Here is a 24,725-nt window from a genome sequence, read left to right on the forward strand (position 1 = left end):
CAACTTATGTTCAGAATGAAAATTTCTTATGAGTCTATATAAATTACATTTAACAGAAAATGAGTAGTCACAAAAACCACAACAAAACCTGGAACTTATCGATGACATATTAGTATATAAAATAGTCTTATTAGTTTAACAACATAAGAACTCTGTAATTATAAAAAAAAAAAAAAAAAAAAAGAAATACAAATGGCACTCTAAATAGAAACACTTGAAAAAACAGTAATATTTAGATGATTTTTAAATTACATCAATACACAGAGTCATTATCATGGTGTGTATATATAAATATGCTGTAAATAGCAGCTGTATAACTTAGTGCATAGTATTCATAAAACCAAACCAAAATTATTATACGAAAATATATATATCAATAATGCTGTATTATTAGTTTTGTAATACTTCAATAACATATAAAATTAACCAAGCATAAGAAACAGTTTTGGAAAGGGAAAAAAAAAAAAAAAATGCTTTTCAGTTTCTTTTCTACCTATGAAAAATAAAAATTGGTACTCGAACAAAGTACTCCGAAACCAGAGTTTTTACATAGAAAAAAAGGTAATTAACGGAAACGTTTGTTCCAAAAAGCAAAAAATCAAACTTTAATAACGCCCAGAATTAATTAAGGATAAAAACAGTGCTGAATTTATATGCCTTATTAGTTCTAAAATAATAATCAAGTTAAGCATGTTAATAAACATTGGTTTTGCGCCAAAAATCTCGCTCACTCACTCATGTTAATAAACAGAAAATTAACTTGCAGAATCTAAAAGGAAAACCTGAAAAAAATAACTCGTAAAATCTGAAAAGAATATTGTAAAATCTTAAATTTGCTAACAGATCAGAAAAGAATATTCTAAAATTTTAAATAAGAGCTACAAAAATAAGCAGAGTAAAAATGCTTTACTTGAAGTGCACACCTCAATAGTCAGGAGCAAGAATGAATACCACTCTCTCTGGCGGTTCCCCTCTCTTCACAATCTTTCTTCCACACCTGCTGTGTGTAGTGGACTTTACCAGGCGGCAAAGATCAAAAGGATCTGGTTGGGATTTGAGATTTTAAAGGGAAGCATCTGTATACATTGCAGAGCATGTTGGCAGATGCGAGAGGTGTGTGGTCGGGCATTATCCTGCTGAAAAATTGCATTTTCAGCTTGAGAAATAGGCAGCCCTTTTGCATGAGAAATGGGCAGCCCATGAAGATAGGGGATTGCCACCGGCTACACAAAAGACACTTATCAACTTCACCAAAAACCTGACGCCATGCATTATAAAATGCTATAGCATCGTCTGGCATAAAAATCTTAGGTTTAAGATTAGGAACTCTATCTTTAATAGCTGAAAAAAATGGTATAAAAGTTTGTGCTGTTATTTTTGATGAATACAAAATAGCAACAGGAAATCTTTCATGATTATCATCATTGACAAGTACAGAAGTTAATTGAAATCCATACTGATTCATACCATGAGTATATACTGAAGTGACAAAAGTCATGGGATACCTCCTAATATTTTGTCGGTCCTTCTTTTGCCCGGCGAAGTGCAGCAACTTGACGTGGCATGGACTCAACAAGTCGGAAGTCCCCTGCAGCAATATTGAGCCATGCTGCCTCTATAGACGTCCATAATTGTGAAAGTGTTGACGGTGCAGGGTTTTGGGCACGAACTAACCTCTCGATGAAGTCCCATAAATATTCAATGGGATTCATGTTGGGCAATCTAGGTGGCCAGATCATTCGCTGGAATTGTCCAGAATCTTCTTCTAACCAATTGCGAACAATTGTGGCCCGGTGACATGGCGCATTGCCATCCATAAAAATCCCATCGTAGTTTGAGTACATGAAGTCCATGAATGGCTTGTTGAACAGTGCCTTGTTGACAACTTGTGTCCATGGCTTCGTGGGGTCTGTGCCACACTCGAACCCTACCATCAGCTCTTACCAACTGAAATCGTGACTCATCTTACCAAGCTACGGTTTTCCATTCGTTTAGGTACCAACCGATATGCTCACGAGCCCACGAGTCGCTGCAGGCGATGTCGTGCTGTCAGAAAGGCACTCGAGTCGGTCTTCTACTGGCATAGCCCGAGGAAGAGAAATTTCGCCGCACTGTCCTCATACGTCCCTCATTTTTTTCTTCGGTTATTTGACGCACTGTTGCTTGTCTGTGAACATTGACAACTCTACGCAGACGTCGCTGGTCTCGGTCGTTAAGTGCAGGTGGTCGCCCACTGCGCTGTCCATGGTGGGATGTTATGCCTACGGTGACCATATTTTTTCGGAGAAAATAAAGGACACTTGTAACGTGACATGAGGGGGGGGGGTTATGGTAATTTAAATTCGTGCTCAATAATTTTGTGTTAGGGGTGGGGGTTTGTGCGTTCGTGTGACCTCACAAATATTAATTTGGGGTCTTCCAAGGTGTGACAAATTGTAACATGGGGATTGGGGATGGGCAGGGTCAAAATTATCCCAAATATTGCGATCATTTATGGACGCCTCCTGATAAAAAAAAACTCCAAAAAACTTAGTAATTCAAAAGGTTTATTAAAACAATAGAAGCAGACATTAATATGTTCAACGAGTTTTAAATAATGTAATATGTAAATATAGGATATTAAATCATTTATTGCTCATACTTTGAAGATGTATGGATTTTTCGCAAAAGTGCCGGTTCACGCTTCAAAAAGTCGTGAAATTCAAGGCAATTCATTTCAAAGTTAAATTTTACAGCTATGCTGGCTTGTAATGTACTAACACTTAATTGGGTTTTGTCACTGGTCCACATATTATTTACTAATGAAAATATTCTTTCGACGGGAGCATTAGTTCCAGGTAAACATAAAGCAAACTCAATGAGTTTACAAGTATTGTTGAAGGCAATATGATTCGCCTTAAAGTGATTAAATATCTCCACCCACCTTAGGTGGCAGGATTTGCTGTTTTGCCTCCATTCGTCAATTTTTTCATTGGAAATGTAATTTTTTTACGAGGGTAATTTCGTCAAATAATTCACCGTCGGATATTTCGACTGAACATTGTTCTCATATGAAAATGTAACTTGCCTCCACCTTCGACCACACAGGGACTTCTCGCAAAGTGATCCATTCAAAAACTTCTGCTTCATTGAAACACATGTCCCAATTGCTTAGATATTCAATGCATGTTTGATAAAACGTGCAAGCTTCAGAGATAAACTGTGTAGATTGCATATCTTGCACTTTTGCTAACGTTTTCTTTATCACTATTGGAACAAACTTCTCATTTTTTCTTGAATTTAGCCTAGTTTTTATAATTCCTTAACAAGTAACGATGTTTCACACATTGAAATATCTTGACCTTCAGCCTTCAAAATATATTGATGAAACATTGACGCTTGATTATGAACAAAAAATAACCATTCCTCTGATAATTCTCCATTGAAAAAAGTTTTAAGTATTGTTGGGTATTTATCCCGATTTAAAAAGTAAGCCTTTAAGGGTTCAAATAGTTGTAAAACTCCATCCAGTGCTGGCAGAAGAGTTAACCATCTTGTTTTACTGTAGCCAAGTAGCTTTTTGTATTGGACCTGTGCCTCATCAGAAAATTGTTTCAAAATTTCTACTCGTATTGTGTAAATATAAAAATGTGAGTAAATTTTTACCAAAACCACTTCAATATCTATCGGAAGGCAATCGACCGCAGTACAGATGCAATTATTGAATATATGGGCTGCACAATTAACCCCAATCAATTTCTTTTTGCTCGATTGTTGCATTTTGTATAAAACATTGTTTTTTTCCTCTTCTTTGAGAACCACCAAAATTAACATTTGTATTATCCGCGCACAAGGCTACCAATTTCTTGGTGGCCCCAAATTTCTCCAGCGATTCATTGATACAATTTGTCAAAATATCGGAATTTTCACCGGGAAGCTGTTTTATATTCAAAACTTTTACTCTAACTCCAAAATTGGGTAAAAAATATCCGACGAGAATTGTACATAATTTGGTGTTGCCATGATTCGAACAATCAGAATAAATGGTGATATAATTTGTTTCGCTTAGGTCACTTTTGATCGCTTCAAATGAATATGGGGCGAAGACATTGCAAATAATTGATTCCGTTTTTGTCCTTGCGCAAGAATATTTTTCTTCGAAACACTTCTTAATTAGTTTGGAGGAGCAGTCACTAGATCTAAATGAATAATTGTGTTGAACTGAATGATAACACCACGATGCTTCTTTTAGGGCTAACGCGTTTTGGGTGTCATTATCTCTTTTATTTAACAAAAAATTCATTTAAAGATTTGCTCGCCGAAGCCTGCCTATCCGCATCTTTGTGTTTTGAAGTTTGAAGATGCTGATTAATTGCTGATCTGCCGCTATTTGCAATGTTGAAAGTGGCTAAACATTTACTGCATCTGACATCGCTATCTGATTTTCCTTTTTTTATGAAAGGAAATTCTTCCTGCAATGCTTGGTTGAAAGTGCACTTTCTTTTAGGCGCCATGAATGGTAAAAGTCAAGATTTCTATAAAATTTAGTTAGATAATACTGAAATATCAAAACTGAAAATACAAAGCAAACTTACCTAGGAGCTAGGACCAGGGTAAGTCATAAATTCATTACCGTTGAGTAAACTAAACGCTGTAAAATACAATATTTGGGTAACATTGAACGAAGGACGTGCCGCGCGCACAAACCGTAGAAGGAGAATGAACACAAAGATTAAAGAAACTAAGCAGTCCCTAGTTATGTGGTGGTGGTACTAACGCGAGAAGCAAGCATTGCTCCGGCCCGACTGCATATTTGTCAGCGTACGGCTCGGCTGGCATTCAGAAAAATACGTTGCGGGTGCTCCGATCTAGAGTTGCACAAAACCAATTTGAGAAATTTGATTTTGCGACGATTTCTCAAAATAAAGGACAATATGCTTATTTCAGGAAATAAATAAAGTTAGAGGACAGAGCCTTCAAATAAAGCACTGTCCTCTGAAATAAAGGACGTCTGGTCACCGTAGTTATGCCTGAAATTAGATACTCTCGGTACACTCTTGACACTGTGGATCTCGGAATGTTGAATTCCCTAACGATATCCGAAATGGAATGACCCATGCGTCTAGCTCCAACTACCATTCCGCGTTCAAAGTCTGTTAATTCTCGTCGTTAATCGTTCAAAGTCTGTTAATTCTCGTCGTGCGGCCATAATCACCTCAAAGCCTCTTCACATGAATAACTTGAACACAAATGAAAGCCCTGCCATAGCACTTCACATTTATACATTTTCTACGCGATACTACTGCCATCTGTATATTTGCATCCCATGACTTTTGTCACTTGAGTGTAGTCTATCATAATACAGCTGCTGTTTAATTCCAGCAACCTAAGTTGGGCACCATTCATAACCCCTAAAAGGAAATCATCCCTTGATACACCTTGAAAACCTGTCAGTTTCTCACCAACTTTCTTATACAAAAAAATTGGGCAACCAGATTCAGCTTTGATTTTCTGGTTTTTTAAGTCCACCAATACTGCATCATTAGTGTCAAAAACAATTTCATTATTTACCTGAATACCTCTAGAAATATTTTGTAAATCTTTTAAGTGAATAAAACCAATTCTTTTTGTTGGTGAATAATTACTTTGAATGGACATTAGAATCTTTTTCTTTTGGAATACTCCCTCAGGGGGCTCACTTTTGTGAGTACGGGTGTGGCAATCCCGAGGTACCCTAGCCCTTCAGGGGATCATCTTCTTGGTGAGACGGGTGTCACGATCCTGGAGCCCCAGTGATCTATCCTCTTTTCCGTCTCCTCTCCTCTTGGCTGGATCTTTTTCCCTTCCCTTCTCCCTTGTGGTTTCTCTCTACGGAGTTTGGGGCTCGTCACGAGAGACTGGAACAGCCCTTGTCTCTAGTCTTCGAGTGGCGAGAAAACTGCCCACGTGTCTGCCGTGCGTGGAGACCCGTGTCGCTGGAAAGGAGGGTCCTGGTAGTTGAGGGGCGAGGTACTGTCCCCAACACACTGCTTTGGCCTCTGCTTCAGCTAAACGGGAGGCACCTTAGTCGTCCTCACGGGTGTCAATCGGCTGGTCACTAGTCCTTGTGTCAGTGGCTTGGGGTCAAGCTCACGGGAGTAGCTGCTTTCGGGAAAGCCGACTGTGGGGCTTCAGTTTGCGTATAGGTCCGGCTAGCCCTAACACAGGAATCTGTGTTCCCTTGTTGGGCTCCGTGGTGGGCGGGGCCGTCGGACCCGAATCTTTTCTTATTTCAATATGGCTAATTCTCAAATTTTTCTGATCAAAGACTTCGAAGTCACTCCAGTCTCTCAACCTAGTTCTGAAACGTCCACTACTAAACCAGTCACTCAACCTAGCTCTGAACCACCTACTAATAAACCAATCATTCAACCTAGTTCTGAAAAGTCTACTACTAAACCAGTCACTCAATCTAGTTCTGAAAATTCTGCAAAAAAATTACGGACAGATGCAAATAAAAAAAATCATAACAATAGTACCCGTTTCCTAGTCATCTCTAGTCCTCTGGCGAAATGCATAAGATGTCTCCTTTCGTGATTAACAAATACATCCAGTCTTGTATTGGTGAGCTGAGAAATATAAAGCGTCTCCGCTCCGGAGACTTCCTTATTGATACAATCTCAGCCACCCAGTCTGCTTCTTTACTTCAAATAACTAAACTTGGGCAAGCGAATGTCAATGTAACAGCACATAAGACACTGAATTATTGTCGTGGCGTTATATCGGAATTCGACCTTCTGTATGTTCCTGAAGAAGAGATCGCTTCCGAGCTATCCGACCAAAATGTCTGCGGTGCTAGGCGGATCAAGATGCGTAAGGAAGGTAAGTTGATCGATACGAAACACGTGATCCTTACCTTCAACACGCCTGATCTGCCTAAGAATATTAAGGCCGGATATTTAAATTGTCCCGTAAGACCTTATATTCTCAACCCTATGCGATGCTTCCAATGACAGCGTTTCGGCCATTCTAAGACGTCTTGTCGTGGCAGCCTTACATGCGCCCGATGCTCACAGATTGGCCACGATTCTGATAATTGTACCGCTGCGCCTTTATGTATAAATTGCAAGGGTGACCACCCAGCATTTTCTCGCTTGTGCCCAAAATGGAAATCGGAAAAAGAAATCCAGACTACGAAAGTTACTAGGAACATCTCTTACGCCGAAGCCAGAAGATTAGTCCAAAGCACACAGCTACGACCAAATACATCTTACGCCAATGCTCTTAAAAAATCTCGCTCAGTTGCTACCCAAACATCATTTAGTATGCAGACGCCACCAAACAAAACTCAACAGACTACAAACAACAAGAAGAAAGAAAACCCAACCCATACAGTACAAAATAAAGAAATAGTAATTCAAAGCAAACCCAAAATACCACACGAAAAGAAACAAAAAAAAATAGAAGTTCCAGCAATAGCTCTCTTGATGGAATGGTTTCTGAATCTGCGGATTCAGACGGTATGGAAGTAGAAGAGGGTCTGGAAGTTCCCAAGCATCTACTTCCACGAAAAACCAAACAAGAGCACAGAAAGAACAAAAACTATTCATAATGGCCACCCTCTATCATGGAACTGTCGTGGTTTCCACCGAAATCTGCTCGACATCAAAGCTATAATCAATGTTCATCAACCTTTATGCTTCGCAATACAGGAAACAAATCTAAAACCGGAACAACAAGCAAAACTTCGGAGGTTTTCTTTCGTCAGGAAGGATAACATTGCAGGTGAGCGTGCCAGTGGAGGTGCCATCTGTTCACCATCTCTGTTGCCTTTTTGCACTTTTAATGTGGGTAAAGATCTTCACAACAGTGATCATTATCCCATTCTTGTGTCTCTTGCACGAAGAGGAGCAAACCCCATGTCGAGATCCCCTCGATTCATACTGGACAGGGCAGACTGGGAACTCTTCTGTTCCATTGCAGAGCTCACAGACGAAATGGTAGAAGATGCGCATATCGATGACGCTGTTGAAGCTGTTACTAATACTATTATTCAGGCAGCTATGCTCTCCATTCCTAGAACATCAGGAAAACTACTAAAATATTCAAAACCATGGTGGAATCGCGAATGTCATGGAGCACTGAAAAAACAGAAAAAAGCATGGGGTATTTTTCGTAGATATCCTACTCTGCGAAACCTCATAGCCTTTAAAAGAGCCAAAGCAAATGCACGAAAAGTAAGAAGGCAGAGCCAGAGGGATTCCTGGATTTCATATGTGTCCTCAATTACATCCTCTACGCCTACTAAGCGGGTTTGGGAAAGAGTTCGAAAAGCATGCGGAATATATAAGGACCACTCACTTTCCTTTTTGGAAAAAGATGGCCGAGTGATTAGCTCCATGGAAGAAATTGCGAATACTATCGGTGAGACATTAGCTTCCGTTTCTTCCAGCAGAAACTATACACCTGCATTTCTTTCTATGAAGCAGCACTCTGAAATAAATCCCATCGCATTCAACTCTTCCAAATCTGAGCCTTACAATAGAGACTTTACTATGCTTGAATTAAGGAGTGCTTTATTGCAGACACATAGGTCTTCTCCGGGTCTTGATGGAGTGAATTATGAAATGCTAAAGCATCTGTCCTGTAAGTCACTGAATGCCCTTCTCACTCTTTACAATAGGGTGTGGAAGGAGCATGCCTTTCCCAGTGCATGGAGGAGAGCTATTGTCATTCCTATTCCTAAGCCAGGGAAAGATCCAAGGAATCCCTCCAACTATCGGCCAATTGCCCTTACGAGTTGCCTCTGCAAACTGTTTGAAAAGATGGTAAACAGCCGCCTAGTCTACTTCTTGGAAAAGAATGATATTATATCGCCTTATCAGAGTGGTTTTCGAAAGGGAAGAACAACTGTAGATAACATGCTCCTCTTAAGAGACATCTATTCGAAAAGCATTTGTAAGAAGAAGCCACCTTGTCTCGATATTCTTCGACATTGAGAAAGCTTATGATAAGGCATAGAGATACGGTATACTCCGGGATCTTCACGAGAGTGGCTTGCGCGGCAACCTACCAATTTTCATACAGAATTTCTTGAATGCTAGAACTTTTCAAGTAAGGATTGGCTCTGTTTTTTCGGATGTTTTTCAACAGGAAGAGGGTGTGCCTCAAGGCTGTGTGCTTAGTGTAACGCTGTTCAGTTTAAAAATAAATTCTGTATTAAAAGAACTTCCTCCCACCATCTTAGGATCACTATATGTAGATGATTTACAGATTAGCTGTCGAGGAGCAGACATGAGATACATAGAGAGGCAATTGCAGATGGCTCTGTATAAGATCCAAGAATGGTCAGACAAACAGGGATTTACTTTTTCTAAACAGAAAACTGTGTGCGTGCACTTTTGTAGGAAGCGAGGTCTACATCCTGAACCTGAGTTATATCTAAATGGTACAATTATTCCAGTTGCGCCCGAAGTAAAATTTTTAGGAGTGACGTTCGACCAGAAATTGACTTTCCTTTCTCATGTTTTAAACCTGAGAAAGAAGTGTCTCAAAACACTAAATATTTTAAAAGTGTTGGCGAACACCTCCTGGGGTGCAGAGCGTTGCTCCATGCTTCGCATTTACAGAGCGCTTATCCGCTCTAGACTGGACTATGGCTCAGTTGTTTATGGATCCGCTCGGTCATCTGTTTTGTTAAAACTGGATCCTGTTCACCATCAAGCTTTGAGGATATGTTCAGGAGCCTTCAGGACTTCTCCTGTCCAGAGCCTGTATGTTGACTGTAATGAACCATCACTTTATCAGAGGCGTGAACAATTGTCCCTTTTGCAATATTTTAATATACTATCCCAACCTGAACATCCCAATAAGCTGTGCTTACTTGATGATGTGAGTAACGCGTTATTTGAAACACGTCCATCTTGTGTTCCTACATTTCTTTTAAGAGTTCGCCCTGTCATTGAGGAACTTTCCCTCTCTGATATGCACCCCCAAGCAGTACAGAATTTTGAAATCCCACCTTGGGAAAATGCACGGATTCAGCTTCTTGATGTTTTTAAGTATCATGTGATGGCAAGCACTAACGAGATTATTTACAGACAACTCTTCGCTGAGCACAGGAACAAATATAGCAGTTATCTTCCAGTTTATACAGATGGGTCCAAGTCAAAAGATCATGTGGGGATGGCATATGTAATTAAAGACTACATGGAGGGCAGACACTTGCACAATGCTTTCTCTGTCTTAACATCCGAATTAACTGCGATATATTATAGTCTTTTATACATCTCAAGGTTCTGCTACAAAAAGTTTATAATTTATACAGATTCGTATAGTGCTCTTAAATCAATAGAAGCTTTTCCTAACACTCAAAATACATATAAACTTAATGAATCCTGGGTATGATATCCTGTACTTCTGGGTTCCCGGGCATGTGGGAATAAAAGGGAATGAGCTGGCAGATATCACAGCAAAATGTGCTGTTGAACTGTCCAGTCGTCTCATCCCTTTTGCAGACATTTGTTGTGTTGTGAAACAAAAGATCCGAAACAAATGGCAACAACTTTGGGATGTTCAGCTTCAAAATAAATTAAGACATGTAAGACCTAGAATTGAGCACTGGGAATTAACCAAAAATCGTAAGGAGGAAGTTCTTTTGACTCGCCTCAGAATTGGTCACACTAGAGTGACACATAACTACCTTTTAAAAGCTGAAAATGAGCCTGTTTGTTTTAATTGTAATGTTTCTTTATCTGTTCGTCATATTTTAATTGAGTGTCCATGTTTTAATAGTCTTCGCCAGAAATATTTTAATAGCTGTGACTTACCTCTCGACCGTTTAATCGGAAGAGAGGTCAATTCTAATTTATTTTATTATTTAAAAGATATTGGCTTTTATTACCAAATGTAATTTGTTTTGAAGACTGTCTCTTGAATTTTAATATGTTTTTTTAACTTGTGTTTATATGACTTCATCCTCTGGATTTGGTACATTTATCTATTTGTTCTTATTAATTGAATTTTAATGTCATCAATTGTAATCATCTCATCTTTCGTTTGGCGCGTCATAATCATCTCTGGTTTTGCGCCATAATCACTCACTCACTCACTCACTTAAAAGAGCCAAAGCAAATGCACGGAAAGTAAGAAGGCAGAGCCAGAGGGATTCCTGGATTTCATATGTGTCCTCAATAACATCCTCTACGCCTAGTAAGCGGGTTTGGGAAAGAGTTCGAAAAGCATGCGGAATGTACAAAGACCACTCACTTTCCTTTCTGGAAAAAGATGGCCGAGTGATTAGCTCCATAGAAGAAATTGCAAATACAATTGGTGAGACATTTGCTGCCGTTTCTTCCAGCCGAAATTACTCACCTGCATTTCTTTCTATCAAGCAACGCTCTGAGAAAAATCCCATCGCTTTCAACTCTTCCAACTTTGAGCCGTACAATAGAGACTTTACTATGGTTGAACTAAAGAGAGCTTTGTTGCAGACACATAGGTCTTGTTCGGGTCTGGATGGTGTGTATTATGAAATGCTAAAGCATCTGTCCTGTAAGTCACTGAGTGCCCTTCTCACACTTTACAATAGAGTGTGGAAGGAGCGTACATTTCCCAGTGCATGGAGGAGAGCTATTGTCATTCCTATTGCGAAGCCAGGGAAAGACCCGAGGAATCCCTCGAACTATCGGCCAATTGCCCTTACCAGCTGTGTTTGCAAACTGTTTGAAAAGATGGTAAACAGCCGCCTAGTCTACTTCTTGGAAAAGAATAATATTATATCGCCTTATCAAAGTGGTTTTCGAAAGGGGAGAACAACCGTAGATAATATGCTCCTCTTAGAGACATCCATTCGAAAAGCTTTTGTAAGAAGAAATCACATTGTCTCAATTTTCTTCGATATAGAGAAAGGCTATGATAAGGCATGGAGATAAGGTATAATTCGCGATCTTCACGAGAGTGGCTTGCGCGGCAACCTACCAAATTTCATTCAGAATTTCCTGAACGCTAGAACTTTTCAAGTAAGAATAGGCTCTGTTTTGTCTGATGTTTTTGAACAAGAAGAGGGTGTGCCTCAAGGCTGTGTGCTCAGTGTAACTCTTTTCAGCCTAAAAATAAATTCTGTATTAAAACAACTTCCTCCCACCATTTCAGGTTCTTTATATGTTGATGATCTACAAATTAGCTGTAGAGGTGTGGATATGAGACATATAGAGAGACAGCTCCAGATCGCTTTGAACAGGATCCAGGAATGGGCAAAAAGACAAGGATTTACGTTTTCGAAACAGAAGACTGTGTGCGTGCATTTTCGTAAAAAGCGAGGTCTCCATCCTGAGCCGGAATTATACCTCAATGGGTCTGTAATTCCAGTTGCACCTGAAGTAAAATTTTTAGGGGTGATGTTCGACCGAAAATTGACTTTCCTTCCTCATGTCTTAAACTTGAGAAAAAAGTGTACCAAAGTTCTAAATATCTTAAAAGTCCTGGCGAACACCTCCTGGGGTGCAGAGCGTTGCTCCATGCTTCGCATTTACAGAGCTCTAATTCGCTCTAAACTGGACTACGGCTCAGTTGTTTACGGATCTGCCCGGTCTTCAGTGTTGTTAAAACTAGATCCTGTTCATCATCAGGCTCTGCGGATTTGTTCTGGAGCCTTCAGGACATCTCCTGTGCAGAGCCTTTATGTTGACTGTCACGAGCCATCACTCCGTTTGAGGCGTGAGGAGTTGTCTCTTTTACGCTATTTTAATATTTTATCTCAACCTGACCATCCTTATAACTTGTGTATATGTGAAAATAGCTGTGACCTTTTATTTGAGGCACGTCCATCCTGTGTGCCTTCTTTTCCTGTTAGAGTTCGTCCCCTCATTGAAGAATTCTCCCTGTTTGATATTTCCCCACAGGCAGTACAGCATTTTGAAATTGCACCTTGGGAAAATGCACTAATCCACCTTCTTGACATTTTCCACAATTACGGAAAAACAACTACCGATGAGAGCATCTACAGACAAATTTTTCCTGATCACAGGCAGAGTTACAGGAGTTATGTTCCCATATATACGGATGGCTCTAAGTCAGCTTGCCATGTTGGCATGTCATGTATAATTGGTGACCACATGGAAGGCAGACGTTTACACGACGCTTCCTCTGTCTTAACCTCCGAACTGACAGCCATATATTATGCGCTTTTGTACATCTCAACGCTGCACCATCGAAAATTCATTGTATATACGGACTCCTACAGTGCATTGAAAGCTTTAGAATCCTTTTCTAGCACTGAGAATCCTGTGATAGTGGATGTTCTCAAGTTGAATATTAAATTGAAGTGTCGTGGATTTGAACTTCTGTACTGCTGGGTCCCCGGACATACAGGAATAAAGGGCAATGAGCTGGCGGATATCGCAGCGAAATCTGCTGTTGAAATGTCCGGCCGCCTCATCCCTTTTAAAGATATCCGTTGTGTCATAAAAGAGAAGATCCGAAAGAAATGGCAGCAACTTTGGGACCTTCAACTTCATAACAAGTTGAGAAGGGTGAAGCCTAAAATAGAGCATTGGGATACTACTAGCAATCGCAGGGAGGAAGTTCTTTTGACTCGCCTTAGAATTGGTCACAGTAGAGTGACACATAACTACCTTCTGAAAGCTGAGAACGAGCCTATTTGTGCAACTTGTAATGTTTGTCTTTCAGTTTATCACATTTTAATTGAATGTTCATATTTTAATAATCTTCGTGAGAAGTATTTTAATAGCTGCGACCTGCCTCTCGACCGTTTAATCGAAAGAGAGGTCAATAATAATTTGTTTCACTACCTCAAGGAAACAGGTTTCTATTATTTAATTTGATTTTTGTCCTGAGATTTTATGTTGGAATTTTAATTAATCAGATGTTTTAGGATTTTATATCTATACTGCATCTCTCATTATCAAAGTTATAATCAGCATTTTCATCCCATCATTTAAATATCTTTTTACTTGCCTCGATTTTAAAAGTGTGCTGTTGTCTTTATATTTTTTGTTCCTTTAGTTTGTATGTTAAAAAAAAGAATCCTGTGTTTGGCGCATATGGCCTATTGAGCTTTGCGCCATAAAACTACTACTACTACTACTACTACTTTTGGAATACCTTGATGCTATGACCAACTTGTACTGATTGGTAACTAACTTTAATTTCAACTACATCCCCGATCTCTTTCTCCGACACTTTTATTTCAGCAGGACATATTTTTCCTATTTTAATACATTTCACGTGACGTATTCTGTCAGTTTTTATTTTACATGAACCACTTCTATTACATAAGAAATAACTACGAATTGTCCCATCTGCCAAACATTTAGTCGTTCTTTTGGCAAAAAAGGACTGACTACTTTTTTCAACATCTTCTTTCACGTTTTGGAATTCAGATTTAGAATGAAAAATAAGTTCCTGAAAATTTAACCTTATATCTATATGGACAGAATCTATGTGGTCATGGAACTCTTTCATGGAAGTAAACTTTTCATTACACAGTGTGCAATCTCTTTCATTATAAGTTTCCAACTTATGTTCAGAATGAAAATTTCTTATGAGTCTATATAAATTACATTTAACAGAAAATGAGTAGTCACAAAAACCACAACAAAACCTGGAACTTATCGATGACATATTAGTATATAAAATAGTCTTATTAGTTTAACAACATAAGAACTCTGTAATTATAAAAAAAAAAAAAAAAAAAAAAAAAAAAAGAAATACAAATGGCACTCTAAATAGAAACACTTGAAAAAACAGTAATATTTAGATGATTTTTAAATTACATCAATACACAGAGTCATTATCATGGTGTGTATATATAAATATGCTGTAAATAGCAGCTGTATAACTTAGCGCATAATATTCATAACACCAAACCAAAATTATTGTACGAAAATATATATCAATAACGCTGTATTATTAGTTTTGTAATACTTCAATAACACATAAAATTAACCAAGCATAAGAAACAGTTTTGGAAAGGGAAAAAAAAATGCTTTTCAGTTTCTTCTGTACCTATGAAAAATAAAAATTGGTACTCGAACTAAGTACTCCCAAACCAGAGTTTTTACATAGAAAAAAAGGTAATTATCGGAAACGTTTTTTACCCAAAAAGCAAAAAATCTAACTTTAATAACACCCAGTAATAAATTAAGGATAAAAACAGTGCTAAATTTATATGCCTTATTACTTCTGAAATAATAATCAAGTTAAGCATGTTAATAAACATTGGTTTTTGCGCCAAAAAATCACTCACTCACTCACTCATGTTAATAAACAGAAGATTAACTTGCAGAATCTAAAAGGAAAACCTGAAAAAATTATCTTTTAAAACCTGAAAAAAAAATAACTCGTAAAATCTGAAAAGAATATTGTAAAATCTTAAATCAGCTAATAGATCGGAAAAGAATATTCTAAAATTTTAAATAACAGCTAAAAGAATATTGTAAAATAAGCAGAGTAAAAATGCTTTACTTGAAGTGCACACTTCAACAGTCAGGAGCAAGAATGAATACCGCTCTCTCTGGCGGTTCCCCTCTCTTCACAATCTTTCTTCCACACCTGCTGTGTGTAGTGGACTTTACCAGGCGGCAAAGATCAGAAGGATCTGGTTGGGATTTGAGATTGTAAAGGGAAGCATCTGTATACATTGCAGAGCATGTTGGCAGATGCGAGAGCTGTGTGGTCGGGCATTATCCTGCTGAAAAATTGCATTAGGCAGTCCATTAAGGTAGGGGATTGCCACCGGCCGCAGTACATTATCCAAGTATTGTTGGACCGTCATAGTGCTTTGAATACGAAATAGAGGTGACCTGGAATCGTAGGGAGTAGCGAACCAAAACCATTATGCCACGTTGTCGCTGGCGCAGTGGGGCATTCGACAGTTACTGCCCGATTAATTCTGTCCCCACGTTGACGCCACACACATCTGGATAAACAGAAGCATGACTCATCTGAGAACACGATGCTTCGCCATTCTGTCATCCACAGCGCTCCAGTCCGGCACCATTCTAAACGTTGGCATTTATGCTGTGGAGTCAATGACAGTCTTAATGGACGTTGTGAGTGTAGGCCACATTCAACCAATCGATGGAAAATGTTTCTGGTCGACACGGGAACATCCATGGTATCTTGCACATGCTGCAGAATCGTGGTACAAGTGACTTGCGGGACTGCCACAGCTTGTCGGCGGATGCGTCGATCCATGCGTGCTGACGTCATTCTGTCTGCACCCCTCTTCTTCCCACATTTCCTTGTTCCAACCATGTTCGCCATAACCGATGCACTGTGCTCGCATGGGTATCAGCTGCGTTTTGACACAAGGACGAACCCGCCGTTCTCACTATATCCCTCGTAAAATAATCGTCTTATCTGCTGGAAGTGCCTTCGTTGACGTCAGCCTGGCATTCTCTCCTATTACACGTATCCTCTGGGACAGAAACCAACTTCCTTCGATAATTCGTCTGGCAGAAATAAAGACACAAATATTGCCCATTCTGCACGTACCTTCCCATATATCTTACTTTACGTGCGTCAGAGAGTTGCGCATTTTACATCATTCGTATAACTCAGTGACGTGCGTTTACTCTAAAATTTGCATTTATTTCTGAACAGTACTTCTTGGTGTTACATTTTCAATGTCGAGCAGTGTATTTTTCCATGTTATTGGGTATGACGTGAAACTCTTGGTTTTAAATTTTACCCATGCCTTGCGTAATTAAATGTGCATCATAGTGTTTTAAATTGTGAAATATGACAGAAATTTTCTTTTGAAGTTTAAATTTTAATTTGCACTATTGTGCAGATCTCCTCTATGTTTCCCTGTAAGGTGATCATGATCTTTTACACGATAGTTATTCAAAAATTTTTTGCACAAGTAGCAGTGAGTAGCACTTTTAAAATTTTGTTCGTCTTGAAGCGTCATGGAAAGAGGTATGATGATGTATAATTTTTTTTCAGCTATTTCCTCTTTGCGTAAAATATTTTCTATAAAATGGTCTACTGCATTAGGACCTCTATACACTGTTGTAAGTTAAATGCTTTTTCTATCAGGTTCTACAATTATGTAGGCATATCCACATGCTTTATGATGTATTTCTTCGTGAAAGACGAGGAAGTCGCATAAGGTTTACAAGTATTTTGTTATTAACCCTCTGACTTCTCAATTTGTGGACCAAAATCGCTTCAAAAATTGTGTAATTTTTTTTTTTCAAATTTTAAATCTATATATATTGGAGAATTGAAAAATGCATTTTTTCTTTCTAAAATATTTTTTATATAGATTTTTATCATGAGAAATACCAATTTTTAAATTTTATCACCCAAAAAATTTTTTTAAAATAAATTTCAGTCGAATTACAGTTAATTTCTATTTATTGCATAATATAAAAGGTAGAATTATAAAATTTAAGAAAATATAAAGCACTGAGGAAAAAAAATACATTAAAGATGCAGTTTAGTATGATAGAGTTCAAAATGGGGTTTAAGGCAAAGTCCAACTTCACAGTTTTTTCACGAGATTTAATAAATCTAATTAATAATCAATTTAATTATTAATCTAATTAATAATTCAATAATTTAATTAAATAATCAAGATAATCGCTGAATGTTTTCAAGCGGCCATTTCTGTAAGAAAAAAAACGGCAAAATGTCATGTTTGTGCGGTAGTACCACGTGCCTTCAAACGCCCCAATTTAGTGCACAACTAACGATATTTGTTTTCCAAAACATAAACTAAACGTCTAATACTGTATATAATTTATTTCAGTGGTCTAATGGGGAAAAAAACGGGATGCGCTCATCAATAAAGGAAGGAAAACACATGCCCGCGGAAATCGCGAGATGAGCAGATTTTGCTACATTTGAGTAGCCTGTGGAAATCGCAGGATAAGCAGCCAGAGGGTTAAGTCTTCAAAATCAGCATAAATGATATCATATTGATAGTTTGCATATCCCAATATTTTTTCTTCTTCTGACTGCATTTTAATTCGCTGTAATTTTGATGCTGACCATATTTTACATGTTCTTCTAACAGATTTTCACGTGTAACCTATGCAAACACCTCATGCAGTAGAACATGCTTGTACTGTGTTTTAGTAGGTCACCTAATAACCAAGACATATTTCTTATCAATAATGTTGTGTAGTATCATCCCTGATTATAAGTAAATAAATGCAGTCAGTTTCCTTTCTGTCTGATATATTTGTAATAGGAACATGCCATTCAATATTTCCTAAATTTATTTTATTTTGATAGGGTTTATGTTTACCTACTCTATTTGCATGATTTTCCCTTGAAAAGGCATATTTATATGCAAGGAAGCACTGAATTAAACATTTTTTATCATAGTGTTTTTGATATTTCTAATTTTTCAAATTCATCCACAATTGCACCCTTAAGCATGTGTGATAAAAAATATGTTTGTGTTAATTAGTTCTTATCTACCAATGAAAGTTGTATTCAATTTGGCCACGTCTGCGAACAATTCTTTGGGTGGCATCTTTTTAACTTTGCAGTAAAGTCTCTCTGGATATCATGCAGAGAATGATCGTGAGAATGCTGCACCGTACTCCCAGTCATCTTGTTACATATATATATATATATATGTAAGATAAAAATGTATGAATCAGAATTATAATATAACTATAAACATTAATTCTTCCTCTCTATTCTAAAATCGTAATAACTTATCTGCATTGCGTCATTCAAATTAATCATGCGATCTTACGTAACCGCTAATACCAGATGCCTCTTGACGACCAATCACTGAATTGTAAACCAAAACTTTTCTCTTCGCGTGCTTCCATCTTTCATAACTACGCACTTCAGCTTTTGCTCTGTGCTGTGCTAAGATGTAATTTCGCTGGCTTGCTTTCTATCTCAACAATATCAAAAATGTAAATCTTCTGTGGAAAGGCACGACTAGAGTGCCAAGTGATTGCGGCCACAAATATGAATTGAAAATAAAAATGGAATTAAAACTGCTTCGACTGCCAAGTTCTTTAGATATTACCAAGTTAGCATTACTAGCATACTACGCAATCAAATTCTTCTTCAGTATGGGTCTAATCACGCATCTACGGTGTTCCGTCTTTTCCTTGTGCTTTTAATATTACATATATATATAAAAATTGTAGTAAGCTCGCCTAAAAGTTACCAAGAGCTGCTGCTCCAAAAGGTTCAACACGTTTTAAAAAAATTAATACATATGAAAATCAAACCATTAGACATGTAAAACATTAAAAAACAGAAACAGATAAAAAGTAAGCGGAAAATGGTAAATTAGCCCAATTCGACTGGCCCCAAACTGGCTTTTCAAGGGAAATTTCATTTATTTGAATGTCGAATCAAGCTAACCCCATTACGCGTTTCGCCGAAACAGACAATTGAAACTTTGTCGCTAAAAAATTTTTAAAAATTTAGACAAAGTGTCTTGGAAATTTTAATAGTCTCAATTCTCTGTTCCAATTTCCCGACGCGTCCGCACAAAATGACACATTAAGGTGTTAAAATATGTTAAACAATACCTAAACTTCCTAAATCTAGACTAAAATCAAAATAAAAACGAAAATAAATAGCGATGAGCTAATATGGTAGAAAAATAAGAAATCCATATTAGCACCTTAAATTATATTCCCTTCTCTATTCTAAAAATAGTAATTTCTCTTTGCACTGCTTTAGTAATCCATGTCATGTGACTCTTACATAAGATAATATAAATGGAACTGAAACCCAAACATTCAATAATAATTTTACTAGCAGTATTAATCATCCAATCAAAATGCATCAAAAACCAAAACGAACTCAGTCTGAATTAAGATTTCACACTGAAAATAACGCACTCGTTTGCTCATCTTGACCACTGATTCCAAATCTTGGAGTGCCATCTCTCTGTCAAAACACTTTTCATTAGCTAGCTTTTGCAGATGGGTAGAACTTTTGCATGAAACACTTTTCATTAGCTGCTATCTTTTGCATATGTCCAATGTAAAATCTACGTAAATCTTTTCTCGGGGATTTGTTCAGGAAAAAGACGAAAAATTGTAACTGGGGATTCTGTGTTGTCCCCGTCAGTTAATAAATTTTAAGAATTTTAGCAGTTCAGATAAATTTAAAATAAGCTTGTTATTTTTTTAATAAGTTCATTTAGAAAGCTATGTATTCAATGAAAGCTTCGTCAAGTCAAAAGTGGAATAATTCAATGGGGGTTATATCGTCTATGGATAAAACTTCATCCGATGGTGCTGTTCTATCTGAAGATTTCTTATCACTTCTTCTCTTTTTCCATAAGTTATTTATAATGCATGAGAAACACTGGATTTTGGATATCATCAGTGCAATTTTGGTTCTCATCTGAGTCTGACTGATATCAGATGTATGCCTCTTTATATTTTTCGCCTCATCCCTTTTGGAGACATGTGTTGTGTTGTGAAAGAGAAGATCCAAAATAAATGGTAGCTACTTTGGGATATTCAGCTTCAAAATAAATTAAGACATGTAAAACCTAGAATTGAGCACTGGGAATTAACCAAAAATCGTAAGGATGAAGTTCTTTTGACTCGCCTCAGAATTGGTCACACTAGAGTGACACAGCTACCTTTTAAAAGCTGAAAATGAGCCTGTTTGTTTTAACTGTAATGTTTGTTTTATCTGTTCCTCATATTTTAATTGAGTGTCCATGTTTTAATAGGCTTCGCCAGAAATATTTTAATAGCTGTGACTTGCCTCTCGACCGTTTAATCGGAAGAGAGGTCAATTGTGGTTTTTTTTATTATTTGAAAGAGACTGGCTTTTATTACCAAATGTAATTTGTTTTGAAGACTGTGTCTTGAATTTTAATATGTGCTTTTAACTTGTTTTTATATGACTTCATCCTCTGGATCTGGTACTTTTGTCTACTTGTTTATTTATTAAATTTTAATGCCATCAGTTGTAATCATCCCATCTCGTGTTTGGCGCGCTATAATCATCTTTGGTTTTTGCGCCATAATCTCTCACTCATCACTCACGTTTAAAAGTGGGACTTGCTACCAATTTTTCTGCCTTTTTCCGTTCATTCACAAGTTGCACGTTAACATGGTTTTTTATATTTTCCGTAGTTTTACCATAGATGGAATTATTCAGTAATTTAAAGAAATCTTTCTTAAAAGCAAATTTTGAGTTCTTGCGTTGTTTCTGTATTAAAATCAATATATGGTTTTAGCCAGGCCTTCTGCTTAAATTTCAAAATCCTATGTACGGCAGTCAATATGGTTTTTGCGCCATAATCTCTCACTCATCACTCACGTTTAAAAGTGGGACTTGCTACCAATTTTTCTGCCTTTTTTCGTTCATTCACAAGTTGCACGTTAACATGGTTTTTTATATTTTCCGTAGTTTTACCATAGATGGAATTATTCAGTAATTTAAAGAAATCTTTCTTAAAAGCAGATTTTGAGTTCTTGCGTTGTTTCTGTATTAAAATCAATATATGGTTTTAGCCAGGCCTTCTGCTTAAATTTCAAAATCCTATGTACGGCAGTCAATATCAAACCTTCCTTTAAATAAAATTGTAACTTCTTATAATACACAATATAATTTTAATTATATTGTGTATTATAAATTACTCAAAATTAAATATGCTTCAAATTGGGGTTTAATTTAATTTGGCTATTGAAATTTTGATAGGGGAGGATGTTCTAAGAGAAAGGAGAAAGATCTTCTAAATTAATTTTTAACTTTTCAGGTGCGAAACGATAATCATTATGAGCGTCATGTAGTTCAGGAGGATACTCCAAATCAACTTCTAAAATATAACCTTCTGTTGAATTTTCACTAATGGAAAGAATCCATTCAGGGGTCACAGCTTCCGCAGAAATCCATTCAAATTCGCCATAGGGTAATGCTTGCGACATCGCCCATCCATACAGGTTATTTGCATCTAGATACATGATATAGCTCTCTGGTTTTGTTGAATCGTAATTTGGCATGTAATGATTATTTGCCTGCGCCCACCGCTTTGTAATCACTGAAATTCCCCCTCGTATCCCCTGTTCAATGAAGAGATGCATATCTACACCGGTTAAAAGTTCTAGAGGCTGCTCAATCATTTTTAAACGCACTTGCCAGGACAGACCGGGTGATGTCATTACATGAGCACAATCGATTTCATAAAATTGCAGACACAATTTCCTAAAATTTTCGAATACGTGTGCCAGTTGTAAAACGTCTGATTTCATGTACAAGTCGTGATATTCCCCCATTGTACGGTTTTTGAAGCTGTTCCATACTACCTGTGCATGTTCGTAATCTGACGCTGAAATCTCCTCGTCCGTTAAACTATTGTGAAAGGCGGCAGGAGGTGGTAACGCCGTCTCTTCAAACATCTCAAAGGACTGGATGTAATCGTAAGGGTAAATGCCCTTTTTCAAGAGAAGAGAAAGATCCCCTTCTCTTACATTTTCCTTTAAAATGTTGAATTTTTCTGCAGGCAGATTTTGTACCAGTTTTTCAAGAGACGTATTCAAAAACTGGAAACTGTCGATGAATTGTAAACAAACTTTGATATTATTGTGTTTTTTTGCTATATATTATTGTGTTTTTGTTATTGAAACAAAAGTGATATATTTTTCCATATTCGTAGCGATGACTTCAATTTGATGGTCTTCGATCTTTCCCAGTCCCTGCATTATATGGTGAGCGTCATAATGCTTCAAATTATGGAAGACCACCGGTATCTTTTTCTGCAAGCGATATTTCAGATTGCATAAACTGTGTAATGCTCCTCTGTAATGTCTCCTCAAATGATCGTGATCGCGAACGCGATCCTTATAAAGATGCTTCTTACACAGATTGCAAATCGTAGCCGTTAAAAAGTTCTGCTCTTGTTGTGGTGTCATAATGGAACGATGTGAGTTACTGTTTCCGCAAGTTCATCTTTTTAACGGATGATATTTTGCAGAAAATTATCTACGGCATCTGATCCTCGATACACGTGAGCAGGTTTTAAACTTTTGCCATCGGGACCTATTATGATGTAAGCGTACCCGCAAGCTTCATGCTTCATAATGGGTTGTGTGTATGAGGTAGCATGACTCGGTTTCGACGTATGCACTTTTTTGACGATCGCCTCAAAGTCAGCTTATAGGATATATGGAATTGGATGTTGGAAATGTTGATTTCTAAATGAAAGAAATTTATCTTCCTTCGAGGGCATTTTAATATGCTGCGGTGAGTGTTCTTTGCAGAACGTCATGTGCTTTTTTAAATTTCGCTCCTCTGAAAATCTGTGTAGACAGCGATAGCAGTAGGAGGCGCTTTTCGCATGATGCGTTAAATGTACTATTAACCGCGAAAAATTTCTAATGAGGCAATAATGACTGCCTCCTTCATTAAAAATGTAGAGCAAATTAATACAGTCCTCATTTTCTTGAAGGGATACATAGAGGAAGAACACTTCATATCCGGAGACGTTAATACGGATATTATTCAGTCTTTCAATGACTGATATTTTCGTCACTGGAACGGGGCACTGGATCTCGCCTAATTTAATATCTGCTTCATATGGCATGTAATGACTGACTCGTTCAGGGTTATTTTTCCAGTGAATCTTCATTTTATGTGCTAGTAGGCACCATACGAAGCATTTTAAGTCCAAGTTCTGGATATTTAAGATGGCTTTTTTATCAGCCAGCTTTTTGGGAAGGGGGATGTAACTACTCGGGGCGAGCGGGTGATATTTTGCCACACATAAATCTAATTGATTTATTTTATCCAGAATCCATCCCGATCTCCGCTGAGTAAATGCTTCGAAGGACTTTAGGATTTTTTGAAATCCCTCTTCCACATGACCTTCTACGGTCTCCTCCATTAATTCAATAGCACATTTAGATCGGAAATGGGGGGCAATAGCATCTAATTCCCCATCCCGTGCTGTGCGTGTTAAATGAACTTTTGCCACTATGTACCATTTAATAGCAGATTTGTCGGCTAATTCTTCTTGTAATTTTGATGTAATTTGGGGGCGCATCTCTTCAAAACATAACAAAAAGTCGGATGCATTTACCTCAGAGGGTGTAAACGTATGTACACTAAATACGTTTAAAGCACCTTCATTCCTCATTTTTTTCACGGAACGATAGAGCGCATCGACCCTCCTTTTAGCGTAATGAGCCGTGCGCACATGTAGCAATTCACTCTTTCGAGTGAACACTTGGTTGCAAATATTACAAGAGTGTTCTTTAGAAGGCTTGATATGGGTCAAAATGTTCATTTCTTGCAAATACTTTCTGACAAACATCGCAAGTAAAACTTTTTCCTCCGGTATGAGTTTTCATATGTCTGGTTAAACTCTCCTTGCGGGTAAAGAATTTAGAACAGATGGTACAGACCTAGGAAAATTAAAACGGAACCCTATAAGTATGTATCTTTTCAAGGTGTATGTTACATATTATATAAAAATACGTCATGCAAAGTGTAATAAAAATTTCTCATCTACCCCAACTATTTCACATAACGCGCTTAAACATAATACAACATGCTTAAACATAACAGATATACTAAACATAGTTTCCTCAAGATTTAAATCCTTTCGCATTTAACTCAAAGATACGGAAAAACATGAAGTGAATAATACCCTGAAAGCGAGCAGTTAAGTGAGAATCTTTACAAATACGGAAACGATCGCTGATAATGATCAGGTAGAAACTCTTCGCAAAAGGGTCACGTGTACAAAGCTGGTTTAAGTCACAAAGCAAGATTGCCAATTGTATCGTTAC

This window comes from Stegodyphus dumicola, chromosome 8, assembly GCF_044657685.1.
Source record: "Stegodyphus dumicola isolate Sdum_Otavi_A_Nest chromosome 8, ASM4465768v1".
In the NCBI taxonomy this organism is placed as follows: Eukaryota; Metazoa; Arthropoda; class Arachnida; order Araneae; family Eresidae; genus Stegodyphus; species Stegodyphus dumicola.